Source organism: Hydractinia symbiolongicarpus, chromosome 2 (genome assembly GCF_029227915.1).
Source record: "Hydractinia symbiolongicarpus strain clone_291-10 chromosome 2, HSymV2.1, whole genome shotgun sequence".
Lineage (NCBI taxonomy): Eukaryota > Metazoa > Cnidaria > Hydrozoa > Anthoathecata > Hydractiniidae > Hydractinia > Hydractinia symbiolongicarpus.
Genome location: NC_079876.1, coordinates 29387030 through 29407686, shown reverse-complemented (window position 1 = coordinate 29407686; position 20657 = coordinate 29387030). Strand labels below are relative to the sequence as shown.

Below are 20657 nucleotides of genomic sequence, written 5' to 3'. Positions count from 1 at the left end.
ATTTTTACCCTCGTTAAGCACTTCAAATGAAATTGAAAAAGAAGTGTTTGAAAACGGGGATGAAAATCAAATTACAAATTTTTTACACAATGATCACACTAACGATAGTTATGTATCATCATGGTGTTCTGAAATTTGCGAACAAAGTCATAACAACTCTGAGCCAGCACAGTATTTTGCAAGTTCCAATTCTATTCCCTGCGAGTTAAACGCTCATACGAGATTAAATAACTTGCGCATTAAAAACCTTCATAGAGTAGCTATTGGGCATATAAATATCAACTCAATAAGAAACAAATTTGAGATGCTTTCTGCGACTGTAGATGGTAATCTTGACATTTTGATGGTCTCAGAGTCTAAAATCGACAACTCTTTTCCCACAGCACAATTTTTTATCAATGGCTATACCAAACCATACAGGCTAGACCGAGACTGTTTCGGTGGGGGTATTCTGCTGTATTTACGGCAAGATATTCCATCCCGACCCATTACCTGTAAATTTTAAAACCATGCAGAATACTTATTAGTGTAAATAAATCTGCGGAAACAAAAGTGGCTCCTCTGTTGCGTATAAAACCCTCATAAACAAAATTTGAAAAAACATTTGCAAAATATTGAAGAGGAACTTGCTAAACATTCTGCTACTTATGACAATCTTCTTGTGATCGGTGATTTCAATGCTGAACCAAGCGAAATTCCACTTTCTGATTTTGCAAAAATTTATGGTTTGCATAACCTTGTAAAAGAGCCTACTTGTTTTAAAAGCCAATGCAAGCCAACTTGCATCGACTTGATCCTTACTAACAAATCATCAAGCTTTCAACACACTAATGTTGTGGAAACAGGCTTATCTGACTTCTACAAGATGACTGTGACTTTTATGAAAACTAAATTTAAAAAGGGTAAACCGAACATACAACAATATAGGGACTACAAAAAATTTGACCATGAAACTTTCCGGGGGGACCTTTTTAAATCGTTAAATGAAACCGATTTCTTAGGTATTGATCTTGAAGCATCTTTGAACAAAGTCATGAACACTCTTAATATACATGCTCCAAAGAAAACGAAATATTTGAGAACCAACCAAGCACCTTTTATGAATAAAGAGTTAAATAAGGCAATAATGACTAGATCTAGACTAAGAAATAAATACTTAAAAAGCAAAAGCGATGAAACTAAAACTGCTTTTAAAACGCAAAGAAATAAATGTGTCAAACTAGTACAAAAAAGTAAAGAAACGTACTATAACAATTTAGAGATTAAAAGTGTTACAGATAATAAAAAGTTCTGGAACACAGTTAAACCTTGCTTTACTGAGAAAGTCAAAAACAAAGAGCTGATAACATTAGTTGAAAATGGAAAAACTATCACTGATGACCTTGAAATAGCATCGATTTTCAATGATTATTTTTGCAACCTTGTTCCCAATCTTAGAATCAAGCTAAATGAAAATCCACAAAATGATAATATTTTTAATGATAAATCTATTGAGACCTCGTTATCAAAATTTGCTAATCATCCAAGTGTTGTCAAAATCAAACAGTTTTATGGCGAGTCTGGTAAAAAGCTTTCTTTTAGACGAGTCAGCCTATCTGATGTTACAAAAAAAATTAAAGATTTGGATAAAAATAAAACTACACAGCAGTCTGACATTCCAACGAAAATAATACAGAAAAATTCTGACATTTTTGGAAATGTTTTGTGCAATAGCATAAATTATAACATCGACCAATCCAATTTTTCAAAAAGCCTTAAGAACGCAGACGTCATTCCAGTTTTTAAAAAGGAGGACCGTACGGACAAGTGTAACTACCGCCCGGTCAGTATACTGCCTAATATCTCTAAGATATTCGAAAAATGCTTATACGAACAAATTGAAGCTTTTTTTCAACCTATTTTTAACAAGCAGCAGTGTGGTTTTCGGAGAGGTTTTAGTACGCAGCAATGCCTTATAGCAATGATCGAAAAATGTAAAAAAAAGCCTAGATAATAAAGGATCTTACGCAGCGTTATTGACAGACTTGTCTAAAGCTTTTGACTGTATAAATCACGATTTACCATTGCTAAACTGCACGCTTATGGGTTTGACAAGGATGTTTTGAGATTAATACATAGCTATTTAACTGGCCGGAAACAAAGAGTTAAAATAAACAACTCATTTAGTACGTTACTCGACATCTTATTTGGTGTGCCACAAGGGTCTATTTTAGGCCCACTACTCTTCAACGTTTTCCTGATAGATTTATTTCTGATAACGATTGAAACTGATATAGCTAGCTACACAGATGACAACACCCCATATACGTATGGGTCTGATAAAAATCAAGTTGTAGAAGACCTTGAAAAAACAGCAAAAAGAATGTTTATATGGTTTGCTGAAAACGGTATGAAAGCCAATGAAGCAAAGAGCCATCTTCTTTCTAGTTTACCACTTGATACAAAAGCTGTCGTTGGAGACACGTACATTGAAAACAGTGACCAACAGAAACTGTTAGGAATAAAAATTGATCGGAAATTAAAATTTGATTTGCATGTAACGGACTTATGTCAAAAAACCAGCCAAAAACTATATGCGTTAGCGCGTGTTGCACCTTACATGAATACTCAAAAAAGAAGAGTTATTATGAAGGCTTTTGTTACCTCTCAATTCAGTTACTGTCCTTTGATATGGATGTTCCACAATAGAACATTGAATAACAGAATTAATAATCTGCATGTAAGAGCACTTCGAATAATCTATTGTGACCATACATCAACATTTAAGGAACTGTTACATAGAGATAAATCAAAAACGATACACGGAAAAAATCTTGAAACACTAGCTATAGATATATATAAAGCTAAAAACAAACTCTCACCTGATATAATAAGTGATATTTTTCTGTTCCGTAGTAGCACTTATAATTTGAGAAATGAAAGAGAACTTTGCTATCGCACAGCAAAAACGTCTACTTATGGCACTGAAACTATCTCAAATTTTGCGCCAAAATTGTGGCAGATGATACCATCAAATATAAAAACATCTGAAACGTTACAAGAGTTTAAGTCAAAAATTAAGAAATGGAATCCAGAAAGTTGCCCTTGTAGGTTGTGCAAACCGTATATTAATGGATTAGGTTTTATTTGACAGGCAGACTTTTATTTAGTATTTATAGCATTTTGCGATTTGTTTTTGTTGTGTTTTTTTTTTTCCTGAATTTTCTGGCATACCACTTCCTTGCAATATATAGGATCTCAAAAATAAAAGCTATAGTCTAACCATCCTTTATCTCAGGATGATGATATGCAAAGCAAAGAAGTCAAATTAACTAAATTAATTGCCTTCTTCATTGACTTTAATTAGCGACTTTTCCCGAGAAGCTAGAATTTTTTTTATTTTTTTTTTACACGTCAATGTAAAAGAAATTTTTAATAATATAATAATAATAAGAAAATTGAGGGATGCTTGGAGAGTTTTAACCGTGGAGATGTGTTAACATGATACGTTGTGGTGAAGTATCGCACATGGCGAAATGAAATAGCACCAATAATTCTACAAGCCGTTATTTCACGATGCGCAATTATGCCTTCCATATCTCAAAATTTCATACTCAAAATCCCAAATATTACTATCACTTTTTGGAGCTCCATTCCTTTTGTTATCCTATCAAAATGGAAAATTATTAAAAAATCTGAAGTTCGTCAAATGGTAATGCTCTTGGGCGATTTAGAATACTAAGGTTCATTTCACGTACCCTTTTCAAACTCAAGTAACCTAATTAACCTGAATATTCAACAAGGGTGGCCGAGTGGTTAAGGCGTTGGACATAAGCTCCAATGAACGTTTCTCCGAGTGGGTTCGAAACCCATCTCTGTTATTAGCCAAGTTAACGTTTTTGATAAGATGATTGAAGGATGCTTGCAGAATTTAAACGTGGAAATGTGTTTGCCATGACACGTTGTTGCGAAGTACCGAACTTGGAAAGGTAGAATAGCTGCAATAGTTGTCCCAGCCGTTATTTCGCAATGCGCAATTATTCCTTCCATATCTCAAATTTTCAAACTCACGATCCCAAACATTACCATTTTTTTTCGAGTTCCAATCAATTTGTTGAATTATCAAAACGGCAAATTATTAAAGAAATAAGAAGATCGACAGATGTTAATGCTCTTGTGCGATTTAAAATAGTAAGGTTCATTGCCAGTACTTCTTCCAAGTTCAAGTAACCTTAATAACCTGAAATTTCAGCCAGGGTGGGCGAGTGGTTAGGCCTTGGACTTAAGTTCCAATGGACGATTGTCCGCGTGGGTTCGAACCCCACCTCTGGTATTAGATAGGTTTATCTGGGTGATAAGATGATTGAAGGATGCTTGGAGAATTTAAACGTGAAAATGTGTTTGCAATGACACGTTGTGGTGAAGTATCGAACTTGGAGAGGTAGAATAGCTGCAATAGTTGTACCAGCCGTTATTTCACAATGCGCAATTATTTCTTCCATATCTCAAATTTTCAAACTCAAAATCCCAAATATTACCATCCCATTTTGCAGTTCCATTCATTTTGTTGAGTTAACAAAAGGGCAAATTATTCAAAAATCTGAAGGTCGTCAAATGGTAATGCTCTTGCGCGATTTAAAATAATAAGATTCATTGCCAGTACTTTTTCCAAGTTCAAGTAACCTTATTAACTTGAAATTTCAACCAGGGTGGACGAGTGGTTAAGGCGTTGGACTTAAGTTCCAATGGACTATTGTCCGCATGGGTTTGAACCCCACCTCTGGTATTAGCTAGGCTAACCTGTGTGATAAGAAGATTGAGGGATGCTTGGAGGGTTTTGCCGTAGAAATGCGTTAACATGACACGTTGTGTTGAATTATCCCGCATGGCGAAATAGAATAGCCCCAATAGTTCCACCAGCCGTTACTTCACCATGCGCAATAATGCCTTCCATATCTCAAACATTCAAACTCAAAATCCCAAATATTACTATCCTTTTTTACAGCTCCATCCATTTTGTTGGCTTTCAAAATGGAAAATTATTAAAAAATATGAAGGTCGTCAAATGGTAATGCTCTTGCGCGATTTAAAATAATAAGATTCATTGACAGTATTTTTTCCAAGTCCAAGTAACCTTATTAACTTGAAATTTCAACAAGGGTGGCCGAGTGGTTAAGGCGTTGGACTTAAGTTCCAATGGACTATTGTCCGCATGGGTTCGAACCCCACCTCTGGTATTAGCTAGGCTAACCTGTGTGATAAGAAGATTGAGGGATGCTTGCAGAGTTTTAACCGTGGAAATGTGTTAACATGATACGTTGTGTTGAATTATCCCACAGGGCAAAATAGAATAGCCCCAATAATTCTACCAGCCGTTACTTCACGATACGCAATAATGCCTTCCACATCTGAAACTTTCAAACTCAAAATCCCAAATATTACCATCCCATTTTGCAGTTCCATTCATTTTGTTGAGTTATCAAAACGGCAAATTATTGAAAAGTCTGAAGGTCGTCAAATGGTAATGCTCTTGCGCGATTTAAAATAATAAGATTCATTGCCAGTACTTTTTCCAAGTTCAAGTAACCTTATTAACTTGAAATTTCAACCAGGGTGGCCGAGTGGTTAAGGCGTTGGACTTAATTTCCAATGGACGATTGTCCGCGTGGGTTCGAACCCCATCTTTGGTATTAGCTACGGTAACCTGTGTGATATGTGTGAATCTGATTTTTACCCTCGTTAAGCACTTCAAATGAAATTGAAAAAGAAGTGTTTGAAAACGGGGATGAAAATCAAATTACAAATTTTTTACACAATGATCACACTAACGATAGTTATGTATCATCATGGTGTTCTGAAATTTGCGAACAAAGTCATAACAACTCTGAGCCAGCACAGTATTTTGCAAGTTCCAATTCTATTCCCTGCGAGTTAAACGCTCATACGAGATTAAATAACTTGCGCATTAAAAACCTTCATAGAGTAGCTATTGGGCATATAAATATCAACTCAATAAGAAACAAATTTGAGATGCTTTCTGCGACTGTAGATGGTAATCTTGACATTTTGATGGTCTCAGAGTCTAAAATCGACAACTCTTTTCCCACAGCACAATTTTTTATCAATGGCTATACCAAACCATACAGGCTAGACCGAGACTGTTTCGGTGGGGGTATTCTGCTGTATTTACGGCAAGATATTCCATCCCGACCCATTACCTGTAAATTTTAAAACCATGCAGAATACTTATTAGTGGAAATAAATCTGCGGAAACAAAAGTGGCTCCTCTGTTGCGTATACAACCCTCATAAACAAAATTTGAAAAAACATTTGCAAAATATTGAAGAGGAACTTGCTAAACATTCTGCTACTTATGACAATCTTCTTGTGATCGGTGATTTCAATGCTGAACCAAGCGAAATTCCACTTTCTGATTTTGCAAAAATTTATGGTTTGCATAACCTTGTAAAAGAGCCTACTTGTTTTAAAAGCCAATGCAAGCCAACTTGCATCGACTTGATCCTTACTAACAAATCATCAAGCTTTCAACACACTAATGTTGTGGAAACAGGCTTATCTGACTTCTACAAGATGACTGTGACTTTTATGAAAACTAAATTTAAAAAGGGTAAACCGAACATACAACAATATAGGGACTACAAAAAAATTGACCATGAAACTTTCCGGGGGGACCTTTTTAAATCGTTAAATGAAACCGATTTCTTAGGTATTGATCTTGAAGCATCTTTGAACAAAGTCATGAACACTCTTAATATACATGCTCCAAAGAAAACGAAATATTTGAGAACCAACCAAGCACCTTTTATGAATAAAGAGTTAAATAAGGCAATAATGACTAGATCTAGACTAAGAAATAAATACTTAAAAAGCAAAAGCGATGAAACTAAAACTGCTTTTAAAACGCAAAGAAATAAATGTGTCAAACTAGTACAAAAAAGTAAAGAAACGTACTATAACAATTTAGAGATTAAAAGTGTTACAGATAATAAAAAGTTCTGGAACACAGTTAAACCTTGCTTTACTGAGAAAGTCAAAAACAAAGAGCTGATAACATTAGTTGAAAATGGAAAAACTATCACTGATGACCTTGAAATAGCATCGATTTTCAATGATTATTTTTGAAACCTTGTTCCCAATCTTAGAATCAAGCTAAATGAAAATCCACAAAATGATAATATTTTTAATGATAAATCTATTGAGACCTCGTTATCAAAATTTGCTAATCATCCAAGTGTTGTCAAAATCAAACAGTTTTATGGCGAGTCTGGTAAAAAGCTTTCTTTTAGACGAGTCAGCCTATCTGATGTTACAAAAAAAATTAAAGATTTGGATAAAAATAAAACTACACAGCAGTCTGACATTCCAACGAAAATAATACAGAAAAATTCTGACATTTTTGGAAATGTTTTGTGCAATAGCATAAATTATAACATCGACCAATCCAATTTTCCAAAAAGCCTTAAGAACGCAGACGTCATTCCAGTTTTTAAAAAGGAGGACCGTACGGACAAGTGTAACTACCGCCCGGTCAGTATACTGCCTAATATCTCTAAGATATTCGAAAAATGCTTATACGAACAAATTGAAGCTTTTTTTCAACCTATTTTTAACAAGCAGCAGTGTGGTTTTCGGAGAGGTTTTAGTACGCAGCAATGCCTTATAGCAATGATCGAAAAATGTAAAAAAAAGCCTAGATAATAAAAGATCTTACGCAGCGTTATTGACAGACTTGTCTAAAGCTTTTGACTGTATAAATCACGATTTACCATTGCTAAACTGCACGCTTATGGGTTTGACAAGGATGTTTTGAGATTAATACATAGCTATTTAACTGGCCGGAAACAAAGAGTTAAAATAAACAACTCATTTAGTACGTTACTCGACATCTTATTTGGTGTGCCACAAGGGTCTATTTTAGGCCCACTACTCTTCAACGTTTTCCTGATAGATTTATTTCTGATAACGATTGAAACTGATATAGCTAGCTACACAGATGACAACACCCCATATACGTATGGGTCTGATAAAAATCAAGTTGTAGAAGACCTTGAAAAAACAGCAAAAAGAATGTTTATATGGTTTGCTGAAAACGGTATGAAAGCCAATGAAGCAAAGAGCCATCTTCTTTCTAGTTTACCACTTGATACAAAAGCTGTCGTTGGAGACACGTACATTGAAAACAGTGACCAACAGAAACTGTTAGGAATAAAAATTGATCGGAAATTAAAATTTGATTTGCATGTAACGGACTTATGTCAAAAAACCAGCCAAAAACTATATGCGTTAGCGCGTGTTGCACCTTACATGAATACTCAAAAAAGAAGAGTTATTATGAAGGCTTTTGTTACCTCTCAATTCAGTTACTGTCCTTTGATATGGATGTTCCACAATAGAACATTGAATAACAGAATTAATAATCTGCATGTAAGAGCACTTCGAATAATCTATTGTGACCATACATCAACATTTAAGGAACTGTTACATAGAGATAAATCAAAAACGATACACGGAAAAAATCTTGAAACACTAGCTATAGATATATATAAAGCTAAAAACAAACTCTCACCTGATATAATAAGTGATATTTTTCTGTTCCGTAGTAGCACTTATAATTTGAGAAATGAAAGAGAACTTTGCTATCGCACAGCAAAAACGTCTACTTATGGCACTGAAACTATCTCAAATTTTGCGCCAAAATTGTGGCAGATGATACCATCAAATATAAAAACATCTGAAACGTTACAAGAGTTTAAGTCAAAAATTAAGAAATGGAATCCAGAAAGTTGCCCTTGTAGGTTGTGCAAACCGTATATTAATGGATTAGGTTTTATTTGACAGGCAGACTTTTATTTAGTATTTATAGCATTTTGCGATTTGTTTTTGTTGTGTTTTTTTTTTCCCGAATTTTCTGGCATACCACTTCCTTGCAATATATAGGATCTCAAAAATAAAAGCTATAGTCTAACCATCCTTTATCTCAGGATGATGATATGCAAAGCAAAGAAGTCAAATTAACTAAATTAATTGCCTTCTTCATTGACTTTAATTAGCGACTTTTCCCGAGAAGCTAGAATTTTTTTTATTTTTTTTTTACACGTCAATGTAAAAGAAATTTTTAATAATATAATAATAATAAGAAAATTGAGGGATGCTTGGAGAGTTTTAACCGTGGAGATGTGTTAACATGATACGTTGTGGTGAAGTATCGCACATGGCGAAATGAAATAGCACCAATAATTCTACAAGCCGTTATTTCACGATGCGCAATTATGCCTTCCATATCTCAAAATTTCATACTCAAAATCCCAAATATTACTATCACTTTTTGGAGCTCCATTCCTTTTGTTATCCTATCAAAATGGAAAATTATTAAAAAATCTGAAGTTCGTCAAATGGTAATGCTCTTGGGCGATTTAGAATACTAAGGTTCATTTCACGTACCCTTTTCAAACTCAAGTAACCTAATTAACCTGAATATTCAACAAGGGTGGCCGAGTGGTTAAGGCGTTGGACATAAGCTCCAATGAACGTTTCTCCGAGTGGGTTCGAAACCCATCTCTGTTATTAGCCAAGTTAACGTTTTTGATAAGATGATTGAAGGATGCTTGCAGAATTTAAACGTGGAAATGTGTTTGCCATGACACGTTGTTGCGAAGTACCGAACTTGGAAAGGTAGAATAGCTGCAAGAGTTGTCCCAGCCGTTATTTCGCAATGCGCAATTATTCCTTCCATATCTCAAATTTTCAAACTCACGATCCCAAACATTACCATTTTTTTTCGAGTTCCAATCAATTTGTTGAATTATCAAAACGGCAAATTATTAAAGAAATAAGAAGATCGACAGATGTTAATGCTCTTATGCGATTTAAAATAGTAAGGTTCATTGCCAGTACTTCTTCCAAGTTCAAGTAACCTTAATAACCTGAAATTTCAGCCAGGGTGGGCGAGTGGTTAGGCCTTGGACTTAAGTTCCAATGGACGATTGTCCGCGTGGGTTCGAACCCCACCTCTGGTATTAGATAGGTTTATCTGGGTGATAAGATGATTGAAGGATGCTTGGAGAATTTAAACGTGAAAATGTGTTTGCCATGACACGTTGTGGTGAAGTATCGAACTTGGAGAGGTAGAATAGCTGCAATAGTTGTACCAGCCGTTATTTCACAATGCGCAATTATTTCTTCCATATCTCAAATTTTCAAACTCAAAATCCCAAATATTACCATCCCTTTTTGCAGCCCCATTCATTTTGTAAAATTTATTAAAAAATCTGAAGGTGGTGAAATGGTAATGCTCTTAAGCGATTTAGAATACTAAGGTTCATTGCCAGTACTTTTTCCAAGTTCAAGTAATCTTTTTAACCGGAAAATTCAACCAGGGTGGCCGAGTGGTTAAGGCGTTGGACTTAAGTTCCAATGGATGATTGTCCGCGTGTGTTCGAACCCCACCTCTGGTATTAGCTACGCTAACCTGTGTGATAAGAAGATTGAGGGATGCTTGGAGAGTTTTGACCGTGGAAATGTGTTAACATGATACGTTGTGTTGAATTATCCCACAGGGCAAAATAGAATAGCCCCAATAATTCTACCAGCCGTTACTTCACGATACGCAATAATGCCTTCCATATCTGAAACTTTTAAACTCAAAATCCCAAGTATTACCATCCCATTTTGCTGTTCCATTCATTTTGTTGAGTTATCAAGAGGGCAAATTATTGATAATCTGAAGGTCGTCAAATGGTAGTGGTCTTGCGCGATTTAGAATACTAAGGTTCATTGCCAGTACGTTTTCCAAGTTCAAGTAACCTTGGTAACCTGAAAGTTCAACCAGGGTGGGCGAGTGGTTAGGCGTTGGACTTAAGTTCCAATGGACGATTGTCCGCGTGGGTTCGAACCACCCCTGGTATTAGATAGGTTTATCTGGGTGATAAGATGATTGAAGGATACTTGGAGAATTTAAACGTGGAAATGTATTTGCCATGACACGTTGTGGCGAAGTATCAAACATGGAGAAATAGAACAGCTGCAATAGTTGTACCAGCCGTTATTTCACAATGCGCAATTATTCCTTCCATATCTCAAATTTTCAAACTCAAAATCCCAAATATTACCATCCCTTTTTGCAGCCCCATTCATTTTGTTGAGCTATCAAAATAGAAAATTTATTGAAAAATCGGAAGGTCGTGAAACGGTAATGCTCTTAGGCGATTTAGAATACTAAGGTTCATTGCCAGTACTTTTTCCAAGTTCAAGTAATCTTTTTAACCGGAAATTTCAACAAGGGTGGCCGAGTGGTTAAGGCGTTGGACTTAAGTTCCAATGGACGATTGTCCGCGTGGGTTCGAACCACCCCTGGTATTAGATAGGTTTATCTGGGTGATAAGATGATTGAAGGATACTTGGAGAATTTAAACGTGGAAATGTATTTGCCATGACACGTTGTGGCGAAGTATCAAACATGGAGAAATAGAACAGCTGCAATAGTTGTACCAGCCGTTATTTCACAATGCGCAATTATTCCTTCCATATCTTAAATTTTCAAACTCAAAATCCCAAATATTACCATACTATTTTGCAGTTCCAGTCAATTTGGTAAATTATCAAAACGGCAAATTAATAAAGAAATAAGAAGGTCGACAGATGTCAATGCTCTTACACGATTTAGAATATTTAGGTTCATTGCCAGTACTTTTTCCAAGTTCAAGTAACCTTAATAACCTGAAATTTCAGCCAGGGTGGGCGAGTGGTTAGGCGTTGGACTTAAGTTTCAATGGACGATTATCTGCGTGGGTTCGAACCCCACCTCTGGTATTAGATAGGTTTATCTGGGTGATAAGATGATTGAAGGATGCTTGGAGAATTTAAACGTGGAAATGTGTTTGCCATGACACGTTGTGGTGAAGTATCGAACTTGGAGAGGTAGAATAGCTGCAATAGTTGTACCAGCCGTTATTTCACAATGCGCAATTATTTCTTCCATATCTCAAATTTTCAAACTCAAAATCCGAAATATTACCATCCCTCTTTGCAGCCCCATTCATTTTGTTGAGTTATCAAAACGGCAAATTATTGAAAAATCTGAAGGTCGTCAAATGGTAATGCTCTTGCGCGATTTAAAATAATAAGATTCATTGCCAGTACTTTTTCCAAGTTCAAGTAACCTTATTAACTTGAAATTTCAACCAGGGTGGCCGAGGGGTTAAGGCGTTGGACTTAAGTTCAAATGGACTATTGTCCGCATGGGTTCGAACCCCATCTCTGGTATTAGCTAGGCTAACCTGTGTGATAAGAAGATTGAGGGATGCCTGGCGAGTTTTAACCGTAGGAATGTGTTAACATGATACGTTGTGTTGAATTATCCCACAGGGCAAAATAGAATAGCCCCAATAATTCTACCAGCCGTTACTTCACGATACGCAATAATGCCTTCCATATCTGAAACTTTCAAACTCAAAATCCCAAATATTACCATCCCATTTTGTAGTTCCATTCATTTTGTTGAGTTATCAAAAGGGCAAATTATTCAAAAATCTGAAGGTCGTCAAATGGTAATGCTCTTGCGCGATTTAAAATAATAAGATTCATTGCCAGTACTTTTTCCAAGTTCAAGTAACCTTATTAACTTGAAATTTCAACCAGGGTGGACGAGTGGTTAAGGCGTTGGACTTAAGTTCCAATGGACTATTGTCCGCATGGGTTTGAACCCCACCTCTGGTATTAGCTAGGCTAACCTGTGTGATAAGAAGATTGAGGGATGCTTGGAGGGTTTTGCCGTAGAAATGCGTTAACATGACACGTTGTGTTGAATTATCCCGCATGGCGAAATAGAATAGCCCCAATAGTTCCACCAGCCGTTACTTCACGATGCGCAATAATGCCTTCCATATCTCAAACATTCAAACTCAAAATCCCAAATATTACTATCCTTTTTTACAGCTCCATTCATTTTGTTGGCTTTCAAAATGGAAAATTATTAAAAAATATGAAGGTCGTCAAATGGTAATGCTCTTGCGCGATTTAAAATAATAAGATTCATTGACAGTACTTTTTCCAAGTTCAAGTAACCTTATTAACTTGAAATTTCAACAAGGGTGGCCGAGTGGTTAAGGCGTTGGACTTAAGTTCCAATGGACTATTGTCCGCATGGGTTCGAACCCCACCTCTGGTATTAGCTAGGCTAACCTGTGTGATAAGAAGATTGAGGGATGCTTGCAGAGTTTTAACCGTGGAAATGTGTTAACATGATACGTTGTGTTGAATTATCCCACAGGGCAAAATAGAATAGCCCCAATAATTCTACCAGCCGTTACTTCACGATACGCAATAATGCCTTCCACATCTGAAACTTTCAAACTCAAAATCCCAAATATTACCATCCCATTTTGCAGTTCCATTCATTTTGTTGAGTTATCAAAACGGCAAATTATTGAAAAGTCTGAAGGTCGTCAAATGGTAATGCTCTTGCGCGATTTAAAATAATAAGATTCATTGCCAGTACTTTTTCCAAGTTCAAGTAACCTTATTAACTTGAAATTTCAACCAGGGTGGCCGAGTGGTTAAGGCGTTGGACTTAATTTCCAATGGACGATTGTCCGCGTGGGTTCGAACCCCATCTCTGGTATTAGCTACGGTAACCTGTGTGATATGTGTGAATCTGATTTTTACCCTCGTTAAGCACTTCAAATGAAATTGAAAAAGAAGTGTTTGAAAACGGGGATGAAAATCAAATTACAAATTTTTTACACAATGATCACACTAACGATAGTTATGTATCATCATGGTGTTCTGAAATTTGCGAACAAAGTCATAACAACTCTGAGCCAGCACAGTATTTTGCAAGTTCCAATTCTATTCCCGGCGAGTTAAACGCTCATACGAGATTAAATAACTTGCGCATTAAAAACCTTCATAGAGTAGCTATTGGGCATATAAATATCAACTCAATAAGAAACAAATTTGAGATGCTTTCTGCGACTGTAGATGGTAATCTTGACATTTTGATGGTCTCAGAGTCTAAAATCGACAACTCTTTTCCCACATCACAATTTTTTATCAATGGCTATACCAAACCATACAGGCTAGACCGAGACTGTTTCGGTGGGGGTATTCTGCTGTATTTACGGCAAGATATTCCATCCCGACCCATTACCTGTAAATTTTAAAACCATGCAGAATACTTATTAGTGGAAATAAATCTGCGGAAACAAAAGTGGCTCCTCTGTTGCGTATACAACCCTCATAAACAAAATTTGAAAAAACATTTGCAAAATATTGAAGAGGAACTTGCTAAACATTCTGCTACTTATGACAATCTTCTTGTGATCGGTGATTTCAATGCTGAACCAAGCGAAATTCCACTTTCTGATTTTGCAAAAATTTATGGTTTGCATAACCTTGTAAAAGAGCCTACTTGTTTTAAAAGCCAATGCAAGCCAACTTGCATCGACTTGATCCTTACTAACAAATCATCAAGCTTTCAACACACTAATGTTGTGGAAACAGGCTTATCTGACTTCTACAAGATGACTGTGACTTTTATGAAAACTAAATTTAAAAAGGGTAAACCGAACATACAACAATATAGGGACTACAAAAAAATTGACCATGAAACTTTCCGGGGGGACCTTTTTAAATCGTTAAATGAAACCGATTTCTTAGGTATTGATCTTGAAGCATCTTTGAACAAAGTCATGAACACTCTTAATATACATGCTCCAAAGAAAACGAAATATTTGAGAACCAACCAAGCACCTTTTATGAATAAAGAGTTAAATAAGGCAATAATGACTAGATCTAGACTAAGAAATAAATACTTAAAAAGCAAAAGCGATGAAACTAAAACTGCTTTTAAAACGCAAAGAAATAAATGTGTCAAACTAGTACAAAAAAGTAAAGAAACGTACTATAACAATTTAGAGATTAAAAGTGTTACAGATAATAAAAAGTTCTGGAACACAGTTAAACCTTGCTTTACTGAGAAAGTCAAAAACAAAGAGCTGATAACATTAGTTGAAAATGGAAAAACTATCACTGATGACCTTGAAATAGCATCGATTTTCAATGATTATTTTTGCAACCTTGTTCCCAATCTTAGAATCAAGCTAAATGAAAATCCACAAAATGATAATATTTTTAATGATAAATCTATTGAGACCTCGTTATCAAAATTTGCTAATCATCCAAGTGTTGTCAAAATCAAACAGTTTTATGGCGAGTCTGGTAAAAAGCTTTCTTTTAGACGAGTCAGCCTATCTGATGTTACAAAAAAAATTAAAGATTTGGATAAAAATAAAACTACACAGCAGTCTGACATTCCAACGAAAATAATACAGAAAAATTCTGACATTTTTGGAAATGTTTTGTGCAATAGCATAAATTATAACATCGACCAATCCAATTTTTCAAAAAGCCTTAAGAACGCAGACGTCATTCCAGTTTTTAAAAAGGAGGACCGTACGGACAAGTGTAACTACCGCCCGGTCAGTATACTGCCTAATATCTCTAAGATATTCGAAAAATGCTTATACGAACAAATTGAAGCTTTTTTTCAACCTATTTTTAACAAGCAGCAGTGTGGTTTTCGGAGAGGTTTTAGTACGCAGCAATGCCTTATAGCAATGATCGAAAAATGTAAAAAAAAGCCTAGATAATAAAGGATCTTACGCAGCGTTATTGACAGACTTGTCTAAAGCTTTTGACTGTATAAATCACGATTTACCATTGCTAAACTGCACGCTTATGGGTTTGACAAGGATGTTTTGAGATTAATACATAGCTATTTAACTGGCCGGAAACAAAGAGTTAAAATAAACAACTCATTTAGTACGTTACTCGACATCTTATTTGGTGTGCCACAAGGGTCTATTTTAGGCCCACTACTCTTCAACGTTTTCCTGATAGATTTATTTCTGATAACGATTGAAACTGATATAGCTAGCTACACAGATGACAACACCCCATATACGTATGGGTCTGATAAAAATCAAGTTGTAGAAGACCTTGAAAAAACAGCAAAAAGAATGTTTATATGGTTTGCTGAAAACGGTATGAAAGCCAATGAAGCAAAGAGCCATCTTCTTTCTAGTTTACCACTTGATACAAAAGCTGTCGTTGGAGACACGTACATTGAAAACAGTGACCAACAGAAACTGTTAGGAATAAAAATTGATCGGAAATTAAAATTTGATTTGCATGTAACGGACTTATGTCAAAAAACCAGCCAAAAACTATATGCGTTAGCGCGTGTTGCACCTTACATGAATACTCAAAAAAGAAGAGTTATTATGAAGGCTTTTGTTACCTCTCAATTCAGTTACTGTCCTTTGATATGGATGTTCCACAATAGAACATTGAATAACAGAATTAATAATCTGCATGTAAGAGCACTTCGAATAATCTATTGTGACCATACATCAACATTTAAGGAACTGTTACATAGAGATAAATCAAAAACGATACACGGAAAAAATCTTGAAACACTAGCTATAGATATATATAAAGCTAAAAACAAACTCTCACCTGATATAATAAGTGATATTTTTCTGTTCCGTAGTAGCACTTATAATTTGAGAAATGAAAGAGAACTTTGCTATCGCACAGCAAAAACGTCTACTTATGGCACTGAAACTATCTCAAATTTTGCGCCAAAATTGTGGCAGATGATACCATCAAATATAAAAACATCTGAAACGTTACAAGAGTTTAAGTCAAAAATTAAGAAATGGAATCCAGAAAGTTGCCCTTGTAGGTTGTGCAAACCGTATATTAATGGATTAGGTTTTATTTGACAGGCAGACTTTTATTTAGTATTTATAGCATTTTGCGATTTGTTTTTGTTGTGTTTTTTTTTTCCTGAATTTTCTGGCATACCACTTCCTTGCAATATATAGGATCTCAAAAATAAAAGCTATAGTCTAACCATCCTTTATCTCAGGATGATGATATGCAAAGCAAAGAAGTCAAATTAACTAAATTAATTGCCTTCTTCATTGACTTTAATTAGCGACTTTTCCCGAGAAGCTAGAATTTTTTTTATTTTTTTTTTACACGTCAATGTAAAAGAAATTTTTAATAATATAATAATAATAAGAAAATTGAGGGATGCTTGGAGAGTTTTAACCGTGGAGATGTGTTAACATGATACGTTGTGGTGAAGTATCGCACATGGCGAAATGAAATAGCACCAATAATTCTACAAGCCGTTATTTCACGATGCGCAATTATGCCTTCCATATCTCAAAATTTCATACTCAAAATCCCAAATATTACTATCACTTTTTGGAGCTCCATTCCTTTTGTTATCCTATCAAAATGGAAAATTATTAAAAAATCTGAAGTTCGTCAAATGGTAATGCTCTTGGGCGATTTAGAATACTAAGGTTCATTTCACGTACCCTTTTCAAACTCAAGTAACCTAATTAACCTGAATATTCAACAAGGGTGGCCGAGTGGTTAAGGCGTTGGACATAAGCTCCAATGAACGTTTCTCCGAGTGGGTTCGAAACCCATCTCTGTTATTAGCCAAGTTAACGTTTTTGATAAGATGATTGAAGGATGCTTGCAGAATTTAAACGTGGAAATGTGTTTGCCATGACACGTTGTTGCGAAGTACCGAACTTGGAAAGGTAGAATAGCTGCAATAGTTGTCCCAGCCGTTATTTCGCAATGCGCAATTATTCCTTCCATATCTCAAATTTTCAAACTCACGATCCCAAACATTACCATTTTTTTTCGAGTTCCAATCAATTTGTTGAATTATCAAAACGGCAAATTATTAAAGAAATAAGAAGATCGACAGATGTTAATGCTCTTGTGCGATTTAAAATAGTAAGGTTCATTGCCAGTACTTCTTCCAAGTTCAAGTAACCTTATTTACCTGAATATTCAACCAGGATGGCCGAGTGGTTAAGGCGATGGACTTAAGCTCCAATGAACGTTTCTCCGAGTGGGTTCGAACCCCATCTCTGTTATTAGCTAGGTTAACGTTTTTGATAAAATGATTGAAGGATGCTTGGAGAATTTAAACGTGGAAATGTGTTTGCCATGACACGTTGTTGCGAAGTATCGAACTTGGAGAGGTAGAATAGCTGCAATAGTTGTACTAGCCGTTATATCACGATACGCAATTACTCATTCCATGTCACCAAATTTCAAATTCAAAATCTCAAAGATTACATCTCTTTTTGCAGTTCCAGGCAATTTAATGAATTATCAAAGCTGCGAATTATTAAATAAATAAGAAGGTCGACAGATGTCAAGGCTCTTACACTTACCCAATTTGTTGAATTATGAAAGCGGCAAATTATTAAAGAGATAAGAAGGTCGACAGATGTCAATGCTCTTACACGATTTAGAATACTAAGATTCATTGCCAGTACTTTTTCCTAGTTTAAGTAACCTTATTAACCTGAATATTCAACCAGAGTGGCCGAGTGGATAAGGTGTTGGACTTAAGTTCCAATGGACGCTTGTCCGAGTGGGTTCGAACACCACCTCTGTTATTAGCTAGGTTAACGTTTTTGATAAGATAATTGGAGGATGCTTGGAGAATTTAAACGTGGAAGTGTGTTTGCCATGACTCGTTGTGGCAAAGTATCGAACTTGGAGAGTAGAATAGCTGCAATAGTTGTACCAGCCGTTCTTTCACAATGCGCAATCATTCCTTCCATATCTTAAACATTCCAATTCCAGTCCCAAATATTACCCTCCTTTTTTGCAGTTCCATTCATTTTGTTGAGTTATCAAAAGGGCAAATTATTGAAAAATCTGAAGGTCGTCAAATGGTAATGCTCTTGCGCGATTTAAAATAATCAGATTCATTGCCAGTACTTTTTCCAAGTTCAAGTAACCTTATTAACATGAAATTTCAACCAGGGTGGCCGAGTGGTTAAGGCGTTGGACTTAAGTTCCAATGGACTATTGTCCGCATGGGTTCGAACCCCACCTCTGTTATTAGCTAGGCTAACCTGTGTGATAAGAAGATTAAGGGATGCTCGGAAAGTTTTAACCGTGGAAATGTGTTAACATGACACGTTGTGTTGAATTATCCCAGAGGGCAAAATAGAATAGCCCCAATAATTCTACCAGCCGTTACTTCACGATACGCAATAATGCCTTCCATATCTGAAACTTTCAAACTCAAAATCCCAAGTGTTACCATCCCATTTTGCAGTTCCATTCATTTTGTTGAGTTATCAAAAGGGCAAATTATTAAAAAATCTGAAGTACGTCAAATGGTAGTGCTCTTGCTCGATTTAGAATACTAAGGTTCATTGCCAGTACGTTTTCCAAGTTGAAGTAACCTTGGTAACCTGAAATTTCAACCAGGTTGGCCGAGTGGTTAAGGCGATGGACTTAAGTTCCAATGGACTATTGTCCGTATGGGTTCGAACCTCACCTCTGGTATTAGCTAGGCTAACCTGTGTGATAAGAAGATTGAGGGATGCTTGGAGGGTTTTGCCGTTGAAATGCGTTAACATGACACGTTGTGTTGAATTATCCCACATGGCGAAGTTGAATAGCCCCAATGGTTCTACCAGCCGTTACTTCACGATGCGCAACAATGCCTTCCATATCTCAAACATTCAAACTCCAAATCCTAAATATTACCATCCTTTTTTGCATCTCCATTCATTTTGTTGAGCTATCAAGATGGAAAATTATTACAACATCTGAAGTTCGTCAAATGGTAATGCTCTTGGGCGATTTAGAATACTAAGGTTCATTTCCCGTACCCTTTCCAAATTCAAGTAACCTTATTAACCTGAATGTTCAACCAGGGTGGCCGAGTGGTTAAGGCGTTAGACTTAAGTTCCAATGGTCTATTGTCCGCATGGGTTCAAACACCACCTCTGGTATTAGCTAGGCTAACCTGTGTGATAAGAAGATTGAGGGATGCTTGGAGAGTTTAAACCGTTGAAATGTGTTAACATGATACGTTGTGTTGAATTATCCCACAAGGCAAAATAGAATAGCCCCAATAATTTTACCAGCCGTTACTTCACGATACGCAATAATGCCTTCCATATCTGAAACTTTCAAACTCAAAATCCTAAATATTACCATCCCATTTTGCAGTTCCATTCATTTTGTTGAGTTATCAAAAGGGCAAATTATTGAAAAATCTGAAGGCCGTCAAATGGTAGTGCTCTTGCGCGATTTAGAATACTGAGGTTCATTGCCAGTACGTTTTCCAAGTTCAAGCAACCTTGGTAACCTGAAATTTCAACCAAGGTGGCCGAGTGGTTAAGGCGTTGGACTTAAGTTCCAATGGACCATTGTCCGCGTGTGTTCGAACCCCACCTCTGGTATTAGCTAGGCTAACCTGTGTGATAAGAAGATTGAGGGATGCTTGGAGAGTTTAAACCGTTGAAATGTGTTAACATGATACGTTGTGTTGAATTATCCCACAAGGCAAAATAGAATAGCCCCAATAATTTTACTAGCCGTTTTTTCACGATACGCAATAATGCCTTCCATATCTGAAACTTTCAAACTCAAAATCCCAAATATTACCATCCCATTTTGCATTTCCATTCATTTTGTTGAGTTATCAAAAGGGCAATCTATTAAAAAATCTGAAAGTCGTCAAATGGTAGTGCTCTTGCACGATTTAGAATACTAAGGTTCATTGCCAGTACGTTTTCCAAGTTCAAGTAACC

The 20657-nt window shown here is 36.0% G+C and overlaps 8 non-coding genes across 8 annotated transcripts; all 8 read left to right on the top strand.

The window, feature by feature from the left end:
• Positions 1–5133: 5133 nt before the first annotated feature.
• Positions 5134–5216, top strand: Trnal-uaa (transfer RNA leucine (anticodon UAA)). The gene has a single exon. It is a non-coding gene; the product is annotated as a tRNA-Leu (tRNA).
• A 370-nt stretch (positions 5217–5586) lies between these two features.
• Trnal-uaa (transfer RNA leucine (anticodon UAA)) lies at positions 5587–5669 on the top strand. The gene has a single exon. It is a non-coding gene; the product is annotated as a tRNA-Leu (tRNA).
• Positions 5670–10371: 4702 nt separating this feature from the next.
• Trnal-uaa (transfer RNA leucine (anticodon UAA)) lies at positions 10372–10454 on the top strand. The gene has a single exon. It is a non-coding gene; the product is annotated as a tRNA-Leu (tRNA).
• Positions 10455–12178: 1724 nt separating this feature from the next.
• On the top strand, positions 12179–12261 carry Trnal-uaa (transfer RNA leucine (anticodon UAA)). Its single transcript has one exon. It is a non-coding gene; the product is annotated as a tRNA-Leu (tRNA).
• Positions 12262–13082: 821 nt separating this feature from the next.
• On the top strand, positions 13083–13165 carry Trnal-uaa (transfer RNA leucine (anticodon UAA)). Its single transcript has one exon. It is a non-coding gene; the product is annotated as a tRNA-Leu (tRNA).
• A 370-nt stretch (positions 13166–13535) lies between these two features.
• Trnal-uaa (transfer RNA leucine (anticodon UAA)) lies at positions 13536–13618 on the top strand. Its single transcript has one exon. It is a non-coding gene; the product is annotated as a tRNA-Leu (tRNA).
• A 5247-nt stretch (positions 13619–18865) lies between these two features.
• Trnal-uaa (transfer RNA leucine (anticodon UAA)) lies at positions 18866–18948 on the top strand. Its single transcript has one exon. It is a non-coding gene; the product is annotated as a tRNA-Leu (tRNA).
• Positions 18949–20223: 1275 nt separating this feature from the next.
• Positions 20224–20306, top strand: Trnal-uaa (transfer RNA leucine (anticodon UAA)). The gene has a single exon. It is a non-coding gene; the product is annotated as a tRNA-Leu (tRNA).
• Positions 20307–20657: the final 351 nt, after the last annotated feature.